The sequence below is a fragment of the Rousettus aegyptiacus genome, unplaced genomic scaffold, assembly GCF_014176215.1.
Source record: "Rousettus aegyptiacus isolate mRouAeg1 unplaced genomic scaffold, mRouAeg1.p scaffold_m13_p_10, whole genome shotgun sequence".
Classification (NCBI taxonomy): domain Eukaryota; kingdom Metazoa; phylum Chordata; class Mammalia; order Chiroptera; family Pteropodidae; genus Rousettus; species Rousettus aegyptiacus.
This window is the reverse complement of record NW_023416285.1, coordinates 24600223-24613760: the sequence shown is the minus strand read 5'-3', so window position 1 is coordinate 24613760 and position 13538 is coordinate 24600223. Positions and strand designations below refer to the sequence as shown.

General features: G+C 37.9%; 1 pseudogene; it reads left to right on the top strand.

Moving 5' to 3' along the window:
• The first annotated feature begins 12893 nt into the window (after positions 1–12893).
• On the top strand, positions 12894–13012 carry LOC118608753 (annotated as a pseudogene).
• Positions 13013–13538: the final 526 nt, after the last annotated feature.

Genomic DNA, 13538 nt, shown 5'->3' with positions numbered 1-13538 from the left:
TTGTTGTTGTTGTTGTTTAGCTTCAAGTTCATAGGTAATTTCTAAAGGTTGGAGTACTTGAAGAAACATGTAATGGAGGGGGAATGACAGGAATACATGAGATAGGATCATAAGGAAGTTCTCTGGCCTGATATTGGGGAGGGTAAAGAAATTACTCCAGCTTCGGGGGCTTCAATAGAAATCCTACAGCAATTTATTTCAACCCTGGATTGTCAGAGTTGGTCCCATTCTTCACTGACTTTTTAAAAACTAGTCCTAGAAAAATTATATGATCCATTTGGGATTTGCAACAGGTCTTCCATAATTCAGAGCACTGGCACATTAATTTAATCAGAGGCTTGACTTATTTTCCATTTCTTACTTTTGTCAATTAAGAGGCATAGCCACAATGTATAAGTTCATTTTGGAGGCAAAGAAAATCAAAGCACTCTCAGAGATTTGTTGAGCCAAGGAGACATTCACCTGGGACCACTTTAAAGATCAGTTTTCAAAACCCATGAAAAATAAATGGAAGTATCCTTGTGTAAGTCTGGTTAGCATCTGTACCAGTGCATTATTCATGATCTTGGCCATGTTCACGGCGCGTCTATTTGTCACACTGTTTTAACAAGAGTTTTCCATTTTTTGCCAAATGGTAGATATCAATACCAAATCCAGAGATTTCTGACTGGTTTTTTTTTTTTTGCTTTTTTTTTGTTTTTTTTTTTTGTTTTTTTTGCAAGAGCTACTCTTGTCCTTTTTAGGTTATCTGTAATTTATGTTTAGTATTGCCATAGACATTTGGCCTCTTCACTAAGGGGCACTTTGAAAGTTTATAAACATTTCCCTCATTTAATATTTGCTTGATAATTTTTCTGTTTTGCATCACTCATTTTTTAAAAAATTCAAATAAACTTATTGTCATTATTCTGCCTAAAAGTAGATCTCATCTAAGTAATTAATAAATATGACTCTCCTGTAGATATTAGAAGAAAAAACATAGATTCAATTCCCACTCTCTGTTAGCTTAAACACATATACACAGAAATAAGGCAAATAACATTGTGGGGTTTTTCCTTAACAGCAATTAATTTATTTATGTAAAATAGAAGCTTGCATTAGAATTATAGTTCCAATAAACTGAGTCATTATTGCCTAATTAGAATGATTTCTTCATTTTATAGGCATTGAATTTCTGGATATCATAGCGAGTAGAAAGCCTATGTGCCATTTTTCTTTTCTTCCACAGTGTTAATATTTCCTAGTGTTAATATTTGCTCAATAAGTTTTCTTTTTGCATCATAGTTACTTTTTAAAAATTCAAATAAACTCATTGTCAAATTTAGCTATTCAGATTTTTTCAGACTGCTGAATATTTGTCTTCAGGGTTTTTTTTCCTTTTGCTCAAGATTGTCATCATCATTGCCAAAAAAAGCAATAACTCATTTTTTTTATTCTGACTACACTCCAAATCTCCCATGCTAATTTGTTTTATAGTGCTTGCTCAGCTGTTTGAAGCAATAATTTCGTCTGATTAAGGACTGTTGTTTAATTTGTGAATGACTGTCCTTAATTTATCAGAAAAAAATGTTTTAGCCCAAATCACTATTGATGTGGGTCGTCATTGGATTCAAATAGCGGATAACTGCTTACAACGAAACCTTTTCTACTCAACTTCAGCAGTATCTCTCGTGTTGGGTTAAGTGGCGGCACTTATGAAACTTCTGAAGTTCCGTGATTGTCAGCTTTAATTTTTTCCATCATGCCTTTAAGTAAGAGACATATTTGTGCAGTGACCAAGACTTTCAGAAGTCAAATCTCTCTCTTTTTCTAAAGAATGTCTTTCCTGAAGGAGAACAGGGCCCGTTTACAAATTTTAGTCAGTTGTTCCTTTGTTTCAGAAAAGCTTGGAATTGAGACAAATTGAAGGAAATGTGTAAATTTTGACATGAAAAGTGAAAAGATGGATAGGAAACTAAATCATAAATTTTTCTCTCAGCTTTGTAGACTTAAATAGCGCTGGGATAAAGTTCTTTTGCTACTCTAGACATCAAGAAAAGCAAGTTTCTGCTACAGTAATGTTTGTGGGCCATGAACCTGCACTAGTGGAGGGAGGTGAAGAGCTTTCAAGGGGTACCTATGCCAACAGTTCCTTTACTGGCTAGGTGTTTACTTTCCATCCACCATTTTATTGTGGAAAATTAAAACAATAATAGTAATAGCCAAGTGGACAGATTTCTACAATGAACACCCACCCCCTGCCACCTAGGTTCTCCCATTAACATTTTACTATACTCACTTTATCTCATATCCAACCTTCCATCCGTCCCTCGGCCTAGCCATCAATTCATCTATTTTTAATACATTACAGACATCAGTACGTTTCTCCTAAAATCCTCAGTATGCAGGTGATGATGAGAGTTTATTCATTTATAGTTCATTTTTCTGCATGAGTAAAATTTGCTGACTTTGGCAAAATGCTTACATACACCTGTGTAACCCAAGCTCCTATAAAAATAGAAAACATTACTATCACCTCAATAAACTCTCAGTCTCTGTCCTTATCCCCTACCTCTAACCAACCACTGTTTTGATTTGTTTTGCCATAGATAAGTTTCCCAATTCTAGAACCTCCAATAAATGGAATCATATGGTATGTACTCTTTTACGTAAGACTTCTTTGACTCAGCCCATTTTTTCTTCATCCCTGCTGTTCTACATATCAATAGTTTATTCCTTTATGTTACTGAATAATATTCTATTATATGAATATGTCGCAGTTTGTTTTTGCATTCTCTTGTCTGTTTCCAATTTTTAGCCATTGTTAATAAAGCTGCTATAAATATTCTTATGCAAGTCATTTTGTATAAAGAGATTTTTATTTCTCTTGGGTAAGACTATAATTGTTGGGTTATAGGATAGGTGTATTATTTCATTTTATAAGAAACTTAGAGGATTTTTTTCTAAAATGGTGGTGCCGTTTTATATTCCCACCAATAACACATGAGTGATTTAGTTGTCCTAGAATCAATGGTTTTAATTTTACCCTTTCTGGCAATAGGAGTGGTATTTCATTGTAATTTGAATTTAATCTTCTAGGTGTTTATTTTTAATATTTTTTAGGAAAAAAGACAACTAGAACATCAAGTCCATGATTTCAGGTATATCAGGCTTAAGTCAGGACTAAATAAAAGGTGAGTAAATTTAAGATCGAGTTAAATAAAAATACCGGGTAAATAGTAGTCAGGGTAGTATATAGAGGTAGCAAAATTAGTAAAGTGGTTTGTGAGTAAGTGAAGTCTGGAAAAGCTGTTATAGAGGAGGTCGTTTTTCAGACTTTATTTCCACAGCTTTTTTGGTCAAGTCAAAAAATCAACACGTAAAAATATTTAAGAAATTGCAATTACCATTATTCATGACAGAGTCGATGAGCTCTGAATTTAGAATTCTATGTAAGCCTGGAGTGAAAGAAGTTTTAGGCATTACTCTTGCTTTTGAGTTCATGCTTTAAACGGTCTAAGTATACAAAACGGAAACAAAAGAAAACTGTATTACAAAGGCAAAATAGCAAGATGGATGTTAGTACCCATTAGAGCCTGGGTTCCATCACTTACCAGCTGTGTGACCTTGGCAAACAACCTTACTTCTCTGTGTTCAGTTTCCTCACCTATAAAATATAGGTATTGATAGTAACAACTTCATATAGAGTCGTGAGGACGTACGAGTAAAAACATGTGACAAGCACACAGTAAGTACCACAGAAGGGATGAGCTATCATTCTTATTGTTGTAGAAACAGCCCACTGAAGGAAAGACTCTGTGGGCTATTGACATAAGAAATGTCCAAACCTATAATTTTTATGAGTTTACTTGAGCTAAACTAATGACAGTTGCTGGGATGCAAAATCTCAACAACTTAAGACTATGCTCCAGAGAATGGCAGTTTTGCAATTTATTTTATACATTAGAATCAAAAAAGGAGACATAAGGAGGGTTACATGAGGTCCATTGGTGGTAGATTAAGGGAGAGGGAGAAAGCAAATCAGGGCAATCTTAGATTGGATAAAAAAGTAAAATGGAGAGACACAGTTCTTTCACATTGGTAGGTACAGGATAGACAATAATTAACATTTACAGCACAGAGATGGTTTTCGGGACGAGATAAGGAGGGATTCTGTGGTCTCGTGCTCTGATGCAGTGGGCGTGCTCTCAGGGGTCTGGAAAAGGAGATTACTCTGGCATTCCAAAGGTATGTTATTTAGATACAAAAAGGCAATGGACAGGCTCACTTAAGGTAAAGACTGACCTTTGTCAAGGAAGCTACATATCTAGGATGTGACTACCCGCCATGACCCTCTTTTAGCCACGAATTTTTATGTTCAGATCATCCTATGTGGTTACTTTTGGCCTCTGAGTTTTGAAGGCCTGCCATTCAGGCTTCCCCTGAGCTTGTCAGGTTCAGTATGCAGCCCCTTTTTCATCCACAGGACCATATCCAGCTGAGGGGGTAAGGCAGGGGAGTAAGTACCTCCAGAGCAGAGAGGCCTGGGCCTTCTGGATCAGGCAGATCTTGTTGTCAGCCTTGTTTTCATCTTCCTTTCTCTGGTGCAGCAACTTGCTCTTCTTTGGGGAAACAGCTTTTCCCAGTTTTCAATGTGGGTGAGGCCGACCCTATTCTTTGCCATGTGACCCAGGCCTGGCCAATCAGCGTTTCTCATCTCTCGGTTTACATTAATTGGTCCAGAGATGGACACTTGACCTCAATCAGAATAATACTTTCCACCACGGATTTCTGCTGGTGCTATTGAGAAAGAGTAACTCTCTTTCTCTGTCAGTTATTAAGCTGATAAGACATAATGATAGTACTGCTGAGAGTCATTTTGCCACTCCCTGGGAAGAGCTTGCCTAATACTGAATTCCACAGAGAGAAATGCAGAACTGGAGACAAAGAGAGAGGGAGGGAAGAAAGGAGAAAAAGAGAGGGAGAGAGAGAGATTGAGAGGGAGAGAGAATACAACAGCATTTTAGTAACTGGCTTCAGCTATATTCACCTAACTTTATCAGTAGCTGTGGACTAACACAGAACATTTTTTTGCCTCAGCCTGTTTGAGTTTGGTTTCTGCTATTTGCGAGGATCCGGGTGAATACATCTTTTACAATCAAGGACACGCTTTTGCAAGATAACTTCCTTGAGTTAGGAGTACTCTGCTGTGCTTATGTAAATGCCTTTCTCCACTGAAACTTCTGTAGGTGGTTTGCATAGATTACCTGGACATACTGGCAGAGCCAGGTTTAGGAAGTTCCCTCAACAGATCAGGGGGCAGGTTTGGAGAGAAATGATGCCAACCAGTTTCTTGTGCAGCAGCTGTGGGAACCAGAAGATGGCTCACTAGTTCTCAGGGTCATCTGATTCCATGGTCTGTGTGAGATAGAATGGAATGGGATGGGGAAGTGTGGCAGGGTAGAGAACTTGGACAAATCTATGCTCTGGAGATATTTCCCTGGTGCTGCAAATGGGTCCTTGTCTTTTTCTCAGTCTGCCTCTCTCAACTGTTGCTACAAAGACTACCAAACCTCTGCCTCTAATCCTCAATACTTTTTGATAACTTCTCTGATAATTATCCTTCCTTATATCCCAGAACTAAGACTCATAGAAACATGACATAATTATGTGATGTCAATTGGTTCAGCCATCAGGAAAAGGTGTCTTTCAATCATCTGGTCGCCCTGGAACAAAGCCTAAGATTACCGCATCTATATTTAGTAACTTCCTAATCACAGTATCAATAACTATGGCATCTCGTTGCAAAGCTGGATAATTGCATTTATTCTTGTTAATATCTAATGTGCCTCAATGAGTAATTACAGATGAGAAAGTTTAGGTTCAAAGGACTGTGCATATTACTGAATAATGAATGGAGGATGCTTGAAAGGTGTCATAGGATTAATCGCTGAGGGCTAACACTGCGTGCTCAGGCACAGCTGAAGGAGAAGCAGCAGGAGCTCCTCCATGGCACACAGCCATTGCAACTCCACCTAGGCCTAAGTTACTGAACCCTAACCACTCAGGAAAATGAAGAAAAGTGGTGCTGAGGAATAAGTGGGTTCAAGGAGTGGGAGGAACAGAAGCCAATAAAATTAGCGTGATGATTAGCAAGAATTTTCTGGCTGTGGCCCATTTTCTCTTCATCTATTCATGTATTTTTATGTTCATTCATTAGAAAAAATATTGAGACTTGCGTTGTAGAGACAGTACAAAGGGCTGGGTATAAAATGGGGCTGCCCTCACAGAACAAACAGTCCATCTGGGGAAACAGGTGTTAAAGTGAGATGATGATGATTACTACAGAGCAAAATTATGGTGTGAGATGTTGACATTAAATGCAAGGGTCAGAACAGACTGAGGATTTCACATTTAAGTTGAGAAGGAAAAGGAGGAAGAGTCAGATCAGGAGAAGCAAGCAGTTGAAAGACCACTTCTGACCACAAGGACAAGTGAATGTGAAGGCCCTGAGATGGGGAGTAGCTGGCTCCTTGAAGGAATGGGAAAAAAAACTTTAGAATGGTTGGAGGAAGGTGAACAAGGCAGGTGAACAAGGAGATGTGGGCTGGAGCTGGATCAGGTGAGGCGTCCTCAGTCATGTATTGGGCTTTATCTAAAGGTCAGCAGTGCCATGACACTGACACGTTTAACAGGAAATTGCAAATCTACCGATGATTGGCATTTATCTCATTTTAGATGCACGTGAGATTCTTTTCATTTTATTCGGTAGTTTTAATCACAATAAATAAAAGCGAGGCAGAGGAATTTATAGAAGACAAAAGAATTTACCAGTAGGTCAACAAGGATGATGAACTTAAAGGACGTATGATTTTCTTTGTTCCATTATGCCATTTTAGAAGTATTTTTTTTTCTCTCTTCATTTGCATGTTTTGGAAAACAGCAAACAAAAGCTGTTGAACTGTCTTGTGGAACAGTTGTCTTTCCAAACTTTATTAATTTTTTAAAGGTTATAACTGACTGTGAGATTTAATAGTTTATTCTAGAATAAGCCGATATTTATAAGATAGTAACTGGAATTCTAGAACAATGTAGTAATTAAGACCATGAACTTTGGATTCAGATTAATCAAGTTCAAGTCTAGTTTTTTTAATCATTAGACGTATGACATTGAATGTGTTGTTTAACCTCTTTCTCTTATTTTGCCCATAAGCGGCGATAATAATATTAACTACTTTATAGGGTTGTTAGAAGAATTAGGAAATAATGCAAGGCGGCAGGTAAATAAAATATCATATGACCAATCAATCAATCAATCATTAACTAATAATACATAAAAATTTTAGTGGGAAATTATCTTTCCCACTAAAATAGATCATGAAAAATTCCATGTTTATTGTTATATATATAGTTTTGTAAATACATATGTGACAAATACCAAAACTAAGTTTACACACATAAATAGTAGATAACATAAAAGTTGTGGAAGGCAACCTGAAGGATTAGAAATTTTGGTAAAAATAAATAAATATAAGGTTAATTTAAGTTAAGCTGTGATATAATTTAAATACAAAAAAAAAAAAAAAAAAACCCAGAAAAGTCTAAATGGGTACATAAGTTGGAATTAAAAGCCAAGAAGTTGTTTCAGAAGATTCAAGATGCTATGGAAAGAATTTTAATGGCCGTTGGAAAGCAAAGAGGAAAAGAGAAGAGCAGGACAACTAACAAGTGTCTTCAGGGGCCAGGAAAGTAAGGTGACCCCATAAAGCCACCACATGTGATAGGGTGGGGGTGGGGAGTCTTGGGGATTGTATAAAAGTCTTCAAGTTAAAAGATATATGTAAGGGAAAACATGCTGACCAGTTTACAACCCCAGGAATAAAGTGATAAATCCCCCAGATGAACAGAAAATAGCAACAGAAACCCAGAAGGAATTGTTTCTACCATGGAAATAAGTGATGTTCTGCACCCCATCTCTCTTCTGGGCATCTGCCTCGGCTCCTGCTGATCCTCGTTGGCCTGGTCCTGTGGCTGCTCAGGAAGATAACCCCCCTCTATCTTTAGCATGCCCAGCAGCTCCTCAGTTAGGTTATGCTGAAATTGAGCCTAATCATGGGTGCGATGGCCAGGAGAGAATGTGGGGGACAGATCATGAGAAAGGCAAGCATTGTCTAGTGAGGCTCTTGAGTAAGTGAATCCTCTACCAGAAAGGGTGTGAGCTAGGGAAGGGAGCTCTATCTTGCAACAATGGGGAGTTGGCCTCTACTGCAGACACTCAGGAGTGCAAGAGAAACTAGGGGGCAGGGCGTGTCAGGGTTCTCATGTGCATCTACCCAGACAGCCCCATCTCAATTCTTAGCCATTCCACTTCCTCCCCATCAAGGCCTTGACTTTGACCTTGCTAACCTTCTCTCATCTTCTGCCATTCTTATAATTAAATCTTCCCGCTGAAGGAGATGAGGGTTACTATAAAAACTGTCAGAGTTTCCTTCCTTTTTACTTTTATACTTTGCTCTAAATTGTTGATTAATAGGTCTGCCAGTCATTTTCTCTTTTTATTAAATCCGCCAGTCCTTACACTTACTGTTTCCAACAGACCTCAATGCCTATCTCATTGCACCAGCTAATGCACCTCTTTTCCACTTGTTTCCACACGTAAAAGTCTTTACCATGTCGGGAAGTAGCAGCACTCCACCTCCCACTAGTGATGTGCCTTCCTTTCCAACCAGGAGGCTAATGATGCCGAGTTTCACCTTCAGCGTTGCTTCCTGGGACCATATGCAATGCCAACCTTCTAAGGCCGGATTTGCTAGAAGGAGCCTGATGTGGACTGGAGTTTCTTGTTCAAGTTCTTTATTGGGAGAGTGCTCTCTAGAAGAGAAGAGTGAGAGAAGCAGAGATAAAGCAGGGAGGAAAAACTAAACAAGAGTGTGGTATAAGACTAACTTTCTCTTGTGAAAGATCTGGGTCCAGGAAGTGCACTGCAGAATTGGCCCTACCTGAGGTAAGGTAGAGCCAGTCTTTTGTTGCATCAACTTTAGTCAGTAATTGATCATAGTCTGCATTGTCTTCTCCTCCCATCCCCCTCCACACCTCTCAACACACACACATAAGGATTGGGCAATTCTTCACTGAGTAGCAAGATAAAATTCTACGCCCAAAATGGAGCCACTCCCATCCAGGAGCTTAGTCAGCAAACCGAAATTCGGGCAGCTTTCATGTTTCTTTAAATACTCCCCTTGACCAGAAACCCAGTCTATCCAGCCAGCCAACCCCCAAACACCAAGCGACCACGGGCTCTACACTTATTTCCATGTTTCTTCTCATTCTGAACACGGCTAACCATGTGGCCCCAGCCCAGCTGATATATACATTTTCTAGTTTTCTCTTTCTTGTTCTCTATTCTTTATCCTATGAAAGCTTCCTGCCTTCTGCCCCGTTTTGCGGTTCTCCAAATAGGGACTGTCCGCTTCATGAAGCATTAAATAAAGTTTGTTTGTATCTCCTAAATTGTCTTCTTTAACCGTTTTTCAACACAGCCAACACACAGCAGCTGGTGCGCTCCAAGTACTAAAGAGAGTGGGCCACCAACAACTCCTACTCTAGCCATCGATGTCACTGTTGTGACGGATCGTGTCACTGAAGAGCAGTTTGCAGTTTTACAATGAGAAAGCTTCTTTTTAATGGTGGTTGTGAAGCTGATGCTATTCTTTTTCCTTCTACAAAGATTGTGTTAAACTCTGTCTAATTTGAAGGGAAACGCAAGTGAATTTATCAAATGGAGTGCTAATAAAAAGGTTTATTGTAATAATTTTCTCTTCTCATTCTCCACAAGGCCCCCAAACACATTCCCACACACACTACCTTCTTAAGAATGTCTGTCTGTCGGCTTTTGAGGTGAGAACACCTCCCCGCTGCCCGCCCCCCACCTTTTTTTTGGTTAGCCATAATCCAGGCAAAGTTTTCCAAATTGATGAATTAATCCACTGTCTCCTGCTTACAACCAGCTAAGAAAGATACAGTATCACATTATTCAGTCACAAAAATATACACATTAATATGTGAACCAGAGTTAATATTTTGTGTAAAAAATCCATTTTGCCTCAATCATTTTATGTAAGCACCTGAGAAATTGTTTCCTAAAAGCTGCTGGGAAACTTCCAGAGTGATTTATTGAACTGTAAATGTGAATATATTTATAATTTACAAGCAAATAAGCCTCAGGCATGTTCTTATAGTTTCAAGCTAGTCTGGTTAGTTCTCACAGCAGAAAAGAAAAGTACTTTTCTGAAGGTGACTCTAATTCTCTTCCCACATTCAGCATACGTGAAGGAATTTGGAGAAATTTTGCATTTAGTGAAACTCATTTATAAATTTTTCTTATGAAAATATTATAACTATCACAGCAGTCATGGGGACAGGAAGTACTTGATCTTTGCTCAAGTCACTGGTTATGAATAGTGGAAGTGAAAGCTGCTTAAGACCTGTGGTGTTGGAGTTGTGGGCTGAAGTATCTTGTTTAAAGGGAAAGACTGACACATTACAGTATTCACATACATTTCTAAGGCCACAAACAGATATGACCTTTCAGGGAAAAAAAAAAAAAAAAGCTGAAGACGTGGATTGCTTCCCTTGCCAGGAGACAGAACTTTTGTGCAGCTCTCAGGAGAGCAATAATGACCCAGCATGGGTTTGATTGATTTGTAACTGGATAGGTACTAACTTGAGGAAAGTGTTCAAGAAATATTTGGAAGTCATGGTTTCTCTATTGAACTGCTTTGAACATTTAACTGTCCCCATAGGTGTTTTGTGATCTATAAAAAATGTAGTGACTTGTGAGCTTTTGGAGCTTTTGATGAAGGGTGATGGTGATATGTTGAAAGAAATAAAAATTTTCTTTTTTGGTCAGGAATGGTGGCTGGGTTTGATGCATACTAGTTAACATTTATTGAGGACTAAGGATGTACCAAGCACTACCTAAGAACTGTAATGCATTTATTTATAAGGGAGACATACATTTCATAGATAAGAAGATTGAGGCAAAGAACGGTTAAGTAACTTGCCCATACTTAGCTAGTTAGCGATAAGAGTAAAGTTTAAACCTGGATAGTTTGACTCTAGAGCACATGCTCTTTACTATTTTGCTATAGAGTTTTCAAACTTATAACCATAACCAGGTCGAGGAATCTGTAGGCTCACATCATTCAAGCTACTTTGAAACAAGTGTCCTTGCAAAAAAAGTTAAGGAACTGGATTTTTTTTTTTTTATGCATTCGGTCAGTTTTATCTGGCAGCCTATTTTGAAAAAGTCAAGTTGTTGATGGTGGTTTCTAAGTCCTCAATTACTGTTTTTTTCAGTCAGTTTTCCTAAATCCTCCACTTAATTTTATTGATTGAGTTTGTACCAGCTGAAAAGCACAGTGATGCAAATGAAGACCATAGGCTGGATCTGACCTTGAACATGTTTCCCTTTGCCAGTGTGGATTTATAGACGGATTTTGGAGAGGCACATGTAACTTTATTTGAGAAAAAAGTTAGCGTCATTCTGATCTTCAGAGATCGTCTGGAGATGAGCAAACTGAGGGTCACTGAAGGTCAGTGACTTGTGCGAGATCTCATACAATAGTTCAGAAAGGAGCTTAGAGGGAGCTAGAATGTTCGCTTCCTAGAACAGGGCTCTTTCCATAATTGTGCCCTGTAAATTAATGAAGAAAGCTGTCAGGCAACACTTGAAAAGTAACAGTGAAAGTAACAGCTCTAGTGACAAGGTGTTTGTTGACAAAGACGCGAAATCCAATGGAAAAATTCCCCTGCTGGAAGTCTCCTGGGCCATTCCACCATGGAGAGTCCTCTGGGGAAGAATACGTTTAGCTCAGGTTTACTCCTTGGTACAAGAGATGCCTGACAATGAGGTGGCTGGGGCTGACTGGGATGGTGATAATGACAAGTTGGCAACCAAAATGAGAATAAAACAGATTTATGGCTTGAAAATCTAACCCAAACCACAATGAAAAACAAGAGACTATTAATTGCCAAGCACTGAGAACCTCAAGGGACTTGATATCTTGGGAAATGAGGCCAATTTCTTCTTCATATGTTTAAGATTTTTTAATATATCATGATACTGTAATCCTACCTTTGACAGTTGTAGAATAGTTCAATTGTGATTGATTTAAAGTCACAGGAAAAAGTGTCCTATCTCTTGAAGTTAATTTAAAACATCACAACTATAAGTACTAAATGTTAGTGTCTCATATTTCTAGACACATAAATACTTATTGACTGAATAAATGAATGAATGTTTGTTCTAGCCAGGATATTACATCCCTGGTCAATCCTTACCTATTTTATGTGGAATAAAAATTTTAAACAATGATCGAAATACTTCTTTTAAATTATTTAACTGAAATTTAATTAAATAACTGCCAGTTAATATCAATTGCATAATAATTTGGGGGCTGTTTTGTACAATTTGTTGGAAGCTTTGACTAGCTTTTTGTTAACAGTGAGAGAACACAGCTAATACCTTAAGGTTTACATGCATCTAATAATCTGTACAATTAAACTTCTGCTTTTCTATTCAGATCTCCTTGTTAGATGGGGATAAATCTGTCTTGTACCAATTTAATGGGAATATTGCAGAACCAGTGAGAAAATACCCAAAGTGCTTTGATAAATCTTACTCGTGTGTGTGTGCCTGGTGATTATAATTAAATGTCTTTTGCGAGCAGCCCCAAAGCGGGTTTTTGGTTTTTGAAATAAGTTGATTTTTAACCTGACAATGTAGTTAAATTCAGATTAATTTCGAAATATATGTTTTTTAGAGTAAAAAATAATTGATAATTTCCCCCGCTAAAAGAAACTCTGACTCCTTAGATAGTTGATTCTTGATCTGCATTAAGAAAAGCATAAGGGTCTACGGCCATGCCACCCTGAATGTTCCTGATCTCGTCTGATCTCAGAAGCTAAGCAGGGTTGGGCCTGGTTAGTACTTGGATGGGAGATAACCTGGGAATACTGGGTGCTATAGGCATTAAAAAAAAAAAAAAAAAAAAAGCACAAGGTGAACATCCTATTGTGCCAAAGGAAAAAAGAAAGGAAGGAAGCTATCAGAGATTTCTGAGGACATGCCAAGAGGACCTAGCAACCTTTGTAAAGGGCTTCCACTGCCCTTAAACAGTCAAAATGTCTTGAACAGTTAAAAGAAAATAGTGACTACAATTGGTTGAAACCTATTAAGTATATAAAAATCCATGAGTTCATAAAGATAATGAGAAAGGGAAGAAAGAGAAAGGAAAAAAATCTCTCAAAACTCGTTTGTCACCATTAGAGGTGTGGTGCACCAAACTGATACCATGAAAATTGCCATTTAAAGGATTAAAGATTTATCCTACCTTAGCTATATCGTTTCCTACATAAATTGTATTTTGGATGCCTGAATTGTCTCAGTTGATGAAGAATGCTTTTTAATTATGTGAAAAAAATTTAGTTAATAAATGTGGAAAAATAATAGAATTATAAAATCTCAATTTTTCATACCCCAATGAAATAAATGAGGT